Source organism: Bubalus bubalis, chromosome 23, assembly GCF_019923935.1.
Source record: "Bubalus bubalis isolate 160015118507 breed Murrah chromosome 23, NDDB_SH_1, whole genome shotgun sequence".
Taxonomy (NCBI): Eukaryota; Metazoa; Chordata; class Mammalia; order Artiodactyla; family Bovidae; genus Bubalus; species Bubalus bubalis.
In genome coordinates, this window is record NC_059179.1 from 16,736,787 (window position 1) to 16,744,125 (window position 7,339).

Genomic DNA, 7,339 nt, shown 5'->3' on the forward strand with positions numbered 1-7,339 from the left:
ATATAATGGTCATCTGAGTTAAATTCACCCATTCCAGTCCATTTGAGTTCGCTGATTCCTAGAATGTTGACATTCACTCTTGCCATCTCTTGTTTGACCACTTCCAATTTGCCTTGATTCATGGACCTGACATTCCAGGTTCTTATGCAATATTGCTCTTTACAGCATTGGACCTTGCTTCTATCACCAGTCACATCCACAGTTGGGTATTGTTTTTGCTTTGGCTCCATCCCTTCGTTCTTTCTGGAGTTATTTCTCCACTGATCTCCAGTAGCATATTGGGCACCTACTGACCTGGGGAGTTCCTCTTTCAGTAGCCTATCATTTTGCCTTTTTGTACTGTCATGGGGTTCTCAAGGCAAGAATACTGAAGTGGTTTGCCATTCCCTTCTCCAGTGGACCACATTCTGTCAGATCTCTCCACCATGACCCACCCATCTTGGGTTGCCCCACAGGCATGGCTTAGTTTCATTGAGTTAGACAAGGCTGTGGTCCTAGTGTGATTAGATTGACTAGTTTTCTGTGAGTATGGTTTCAGTGCGCCTGCCCTCTGATGCCCTCTTGCAACACCTACCAGACTTGGGTTTCTCTTACCTTGGGCGTGGGGTATCTATTCTCAAACCTTGAGATAACCAATGCATTTTTCATATGGAAATGTTTGTCTTAAGCTATGCTAATGTACTATGCATTTACCTCAAACACTGTCTTCAAGTCGGTTCCTCCTCTTGGCTCAGAACCTACTTGACAAAGCAGTATTTTATACTCAGATATTGTTGCCCTAATCTATGTAAACAAAACTATTTGTATGGTAATCTGTCCTTCTACAAGATTCAAGTTAATCATTTTATGGCCCAAGATGAACCATTTGGTGCCAAGATTATCCCAAAATGCATCTTATGGGTGAGGGCCTGGTGCCATTCTGAGTTTTAAGACATTCCTTTCTTTCATTAACAGACTGCTAGTAACTATATATGGAGAAGGCAATGGCATCCCACTCCAGTACCCTTGCCTGGAAAATCCCACGGACGGAAGAGCCTGGAAGGCTGCAGTCCATGGTGTCGCTGAGGGTCAGACACAACTGAGCGACTTCACTTTGACTTTTCACTTTCATGCACTGGAGAAGGAAATGGCAACCTGCTCCAGTATTCTTGCCTGGAGAATCCCAGGGACAGGGGAGCCTGGTGGGCTGCTGTCTATGGGGTCGCACAGAGTCGGACACGACTGAAGTGACTTAGCAGTAGCAGTAGCAGTGACTATATAACATGCAGCTGAAGACTAGCAAGGGGGTATTCTTTCTGCCCCCTTCTGATGCCTATATCAGAAGCTTTCTCTATCTCCTTTATACTCTAATTAGACTTTATTACACAAAAGCTCTGAGTGATTAAGCCTCGTCTCTGGCCCTGGATTGAATTCTTCTCCTCCAGGGGCCAAGAATCTCGGTGTCTTTTTTCATTCAACAACAACCTTTCAAAGTGATGGGACAAGATGCCATGATCTTCGTTTTCTGAATGTTGAGCTTTAAGCCAACTTTTTCACTCTTCTCTTTCACTTTCATCAAGAGGCTTTTTAGTTCCTCTTCACTTTCTGCCATAAGGGTGGTGTCATCTGCATATCTGGGGTTATTGATATTTCTCCTGGCAATCTTGATTCCACCTTGTGCTTCTTCCAGCCCAGCGTTTCTCATGATGTACTCTGCATAGAAGTTAAATAAGCAGGGTGACAATATACAGCCTTGACATACTCCTTTCCCTATTTGGAACCAGTCTGTTGTTCCATGTCCAGTTCGAACTGTTGCTTCCTGACCTGCATGCAAATTTCTCAAGAGGCAGATCAGATGGTCTGGTATTCCCATCCCTTTCAGAATTTTCCACAATTTATTGTGATCCACACAGTCCAAGGCTTCGGCATAGTCAATAAAGCAGAAGTAGATGTTTATCTGGAACTCTCTTGCTTTTGCCATGATCCAGCGGATGTTGGCAATTTGACCTCTGGTTCCTCTGCCTTTTCTAAAACCAGCATGAACATATAGAAGTTCTCGGTTCATGTGCTACTGAAGTCTGGCTTGGAGAATTTTGAGCATTACTTTACTAGCGTGTGAGATGAATGAAATTGTGCAGTAGTTTGAACATTCTTTGGCATTGCCTTTCTTTGAGATGGGAATGAAAACTGACATTTTCCAGTCCTGTGGCCACTGCTGAATTTTCCAAATTTGCTGACATATTGAGTACAGCATTTTCACAGCATCATCTTTCAGGATTTGAAATAGCTCAACTGGAATTCCATCACCTTCACTAGCTTTGTTCGTAGTGATGCTTTCTAAGGCCCACTTGACCTCACATTCCAGGGTGTCTGTCTCTAGGTGAGTGACCACACCATCGTGATTATCTGGGTCATGAAGCTCTTTTTTGTACAGGTCTTCTGTGTATTCTTGCCACCTCTTCTTGATATCTTCTGCTTCTTTTAGGTCCATATTGTTTCTGTCCTTTTTTGAGCCCATCTTTGCATGAAATTTTCCCTTGGTATATCTAATTTTCTTGAAGACATCTCTAGTCTTTCCCATTCTGTTGTTTTCCTCTATTTCTTTGCATTGATTGCTGAGGAAGGCTTTCTTGTCTCTCCTTGCTAGGAACTCTGCATTCAAATGGGAATATCTTTCCTTTTCTCCTTTGCTTTTCGCTTCTGTTCTTTTCACAGCTATTTGTAAGGCCTCCTCAGAGAGCCATTTTGCTTTTTTACATTTCTTTTCCATGGGGATGGTCTTGATCCCTGTCTTCTGTATAATGGCACAAACCTCCATCCATAGTTCATCAGGCACTCTGTCTATCAGATCTAGGCCCTTAAATCTATTTCTCACTTCCACTGTATAATCATAAAGGATTTGATTTAGGTCATACCTGAATGGTCTAGTGGTTTTCCCTACTTTCTTCAATTTCAGTCTGAATTTGGCAATAAGGAGTTCATGATCTGAGCCACAGTCAGCTCCCAGTCTTGTTTTTGCTGACAGTATAGAGCTTCTCCACCTTTGGCTGCAAAGAATATAATCAATCTGATTTCGGTGTTGACCATCTGGTTATGTCCATGTGTAGAGTCTTCGCTTGTGTTGTTGGAAGAGGATGTTTGCTATGACCAGTGCGTTCTCTTGGCAAAACTCTATTAGCTTTTGCTCTGCTTCATTCCATACTCCAAGGCCAAATTTGCCTGTTACTCCAGGTGTTTCTTGACTTCCTACTTTTGCATTCCAGTCCCCTGTGATGAAAAGAACATCTTTTGGGGGTGTTAGTTCTAAAAGGTCTTGTAGGTCTTCATAGAACCATTCAACTTCAGCTTCTTCAGTGTTACTGGTTGGAGCATAGGTTAGGATTACCGTGATATTGAATGATTTTCCTTGGAAACAAACAGAGATCATTCTGTCGTTTTTGAGATTGCATCCAAGTACTGCATTTCAGACTCTTTTGTTGACCATGATGGTTACTCCATTTCTTCTTAGGGATTCCTGCCACAGTAGTACATATAATGGTCATCTGAGTTAAATTCACACATTCCAGTCCATTTTAGTTTGCTGATGCCTAGAATGTCGACGTTCACTCTTGCCATCTCTTGTTTGACCACTTCCAATTTGCCTTGATTCATGGACCTGACATTCCAGGTTCCTATGCAATATTGCTCTTTACAGCATTGGACCTTGCTTCTATTACCAGTCACATCCATAACTGGGTATTGTTTTTGCTTTGGTTTCATCCCTTCATTCTTTCTGGAGTTATTTCTCCACTGATCTCCAGTAGCATATTGGGTACCTACTGACCTGGGGAGTTTCTCTTGCATTTTGTATCCTATCATTTTGTCTTTTCATACTGTTCATGGGGTTCTCAAGGCAAGAATACTGAAGTGGTTTGCCATTCCCTTCTCCAGTGGACCACATTCTGTCAGACCTCTCCACCATGACCCGCCGGTCCTGACTGGCCCCACATGGCATGGCTGTTTCATTGAGTTAGACAAGGATGTGGTCCATGTGATCAGATTGTATAGTTTTCAGTGATTATGGTTTCATTGTGTCTGCCCTCTGATGTCCTCTCGCAACACCTACCATCTTACTTGGGTTTCTCTTACCTTGGACGTGGGCTATCTCTTCACAGGTGCTCCAACAAAGCGCAGCCGCTGCTCCCACCGGCTGCAATGGACCGCACAAAAGTGGGGCCTAAAGGAGCTACCCCTCGCCCAAGGTCAGGGGTGGTGACCAAGAGTGCCAGGCTGCAATGGCACAGGAGCAGCCTAGAGGAGCTACCCGGCACCCAAGGTCAGGGGCAGCAGCCGAGATGAGCTACTGTGCGCCGGAGTTCAGGGGCGGTGGCTGAGAGAAGCTACCCCACACCCGAGGTCAGGCGCGGCGGCTGGGAGGAGCAACCCCACGTCCAGGGAAGGGTGGCTGCACAGGCGCAGAAGGGCCAAGAGGAGCTACTCCACGTTCAAGGTCAGGAGGGGCGGCCCTGATGAGATATACCAAGCTGCTGCTGCTGCTGCTAAGTCGCTTCAGCCGTGTCCGACTCTGTGCGACCCCATAGAAGGCAGCCCATGAGGCTCCCCCGTCGCTGGGATTCTCCAGCCAAGAACACTGGAGTGGGTTGCCATTTCCTTCTCCAATGCATGAAAGTGAAAAGTGAAAGTGAAGTCGCTGAGTCTTGTCCGACTCTTAGCGACCCCATGGACTGCGGCTCACCAGGCTCCTCCATCCATGGGGTTTTCCAGGCAAGAGTGCTGGAGTGGGGTGCCATTGCCTTCTCCAATATACCAAGCTGCTGCTGCTGCTAAGTCGCTTCAGTCTGTCCGACTCTGTGCGACCCCATAGACGGCAGCCCACCAGGCTCCCTGGGAGTTGTTACCAAAGGAAAGAGACAAGGGGAAAGGTCAATTCAGGGCATGAGGTTAAGAGTTACAACTACTACCTATAAAATAGATAAGCAACAAAAATATATTGTAAAGCACAGGGAATTATAGCCACTACCCTGTTACAACTTTTAAGGGAGTATACTCTACGGAATACTAAATCATTATGCTGTACATTTGAAAAATATATTATAAACCAACTATGCTTAAATGTGTAAATAAATGAAAACTTTTTCATATATCCATAAAGAATAGAGAAAGAAAGAAAAAGAACTCATACAACTCAATTTTTAAAATATTCAGTTTTTAAAATGGGCGGATGTTCTTTTATGTGGAATCTAAAAAGAAATTATATGAATGAAATTACTTACAAAACAGAGACTCACAGAGTAGGAACTTATGGTTGCTGGGGGAAAGGGATAGTTAGAGAGTTTGGGATGGACATGTACACACTGCTATATTTAAGATAGATAACCAACAAGGACCTACTGTATAACATATGGAGCAATGATCAATGTTTTGTGGCAGCCTGGATGGGAGGAGTATTTAGGCAGGAATGGATACACATATATGTATGGCTGAGTCCCTTCACTGTTCACCTGAAACTATCAAACATTGTTAATCAGCTATAACCCAATACAAAATAAAAAGATTTTTTAAAAATGGGCAGATGATCTGACATTTTTCCAAAAAAAGTTTCCAAATGGCTAACAGGTTTGTTAAAAAGATGCTCAACATCTCTAGTCACCAGGGAAATGCAATAAAAAACCACAGATAGGCATCTCCTCATACCTGCTTTAATGTCGATGATAATTATGGAATAATTGTGGTAATCATTTACAATGTATTAATATAAAACCATTACATTGCACCTTAAATATGTTCTTTTCTGCTTTTTATTCTGGCATTCTTTCTCTTTTCATTTCCATAATTTTTCATCATACTTGCTATTTTCAGATAATTCCAATGCATAGATTTAACAGGTTTTTCTTTCTATTGTCTACTTTTTATCCTCATCCTTTTGTGTGCATCTTGTTTTTTATGTCAATTTTTAAATCTTTTCCCTTGATAAAATATTAATATGAAATACATGCAGTAGAGTGTATTAACCTTAAGTGTACACTTTGGTGAATTTTTACATATGTGTATACCTTCCTAAGCACCATCTACATCAAAATCTAGAACATCTTCCTATACCACAGGAGGCTCTCTCACTTCCTTTTCCAGTCTCTCTACCCGAGACAACAAATCACTATTCTGACTTCTCTCAATGAAGTTTAGTTCTGCCTATGCTAGAAAAGAACAGAAACAGAATCATACAGAATGTACTTTTTGGTGTCTGGACTCTTTCGTTTAACTTCATCTTAGAGATTCTTCCATGTTTCCACAAGTTGCAGAGGAGTGTCTTTTTCTATTGATGGCAGTATCCTACTCCATGAATGTGATGTGATATATTTACCCACCGTTAAGCTAATAGACATTGAGTTGATTCCAGTTTGGAGCTACTATAAAGAAAGCTATTGTGAACACTTTTTTCCATGTGTGATCTTAGATACAGGCTGACATTTTTCAAGGATATACAGCTAACAGTCCTCGGGCTCCAGGACCAGGCAGATGTCTAGCTTTAGAACATATGGTTCAACATTTCAAGGTTTTAAAACAGTTTGTCCTCCCACCAAAATGTATGGTAGGTCTAGTAGTACCACTTCCTCATGATACTTGGAATTTTCAGGACTTTTTAAAAATTCTGGTGGGTACATACTAGTAATCCATTGTGATTTTAATTTTTATTTCCCACATAACTAAATAATATTGAGTACCTTTCTTCATATTTATTGACCATATAGATATTCTTTTCTGTGAAGAATTTGTTCAAACATTTTGCCCATCTAAAAAAAATATCTGAATGGAAGTCTTTCATTTTACTGATGTAATCTCGATGTGAGTCCTTCATTGGATTTATTCAGTGTAAATATTTCTCCCAGACTCTGGCTAGCTTTTTGATGATATTAAATGATATCTTCTGAAGAAGAAAAGTTTTAAAATTAATTTAAATGAAGACCAATTTGTTGATCTCTTGTAATTAGTGCTTTTTTGTTCTATTTTGTTAAAACTTTGTCAAGTGCAAAGTCATAATGACTTTCTCTTATGTTTCACAGCAGAGGCTTTATAGTTCTATTTTTCATACTTATGTCCATGGTCCATCTCAAATAAGTGTTTGTAAGCAACTCATAAAAAGAAGTTGATTTTTTCCCAATATCCATTTTATCTATAATGAAGATTATTCTTTCCATGCTAATTAAATAGCACTATCACATGGCCATATAGGTGTGAGTCTGTTTCTAAAGTTTTTTCTATTCTAGTGTATTTCTAGTGCCAATACCATATTGTCCTAATTATTATAGCTTTAAACTAAGTCCTCATATCTGGTGTAAGTCTTCTACCTTTATTCTTCTTT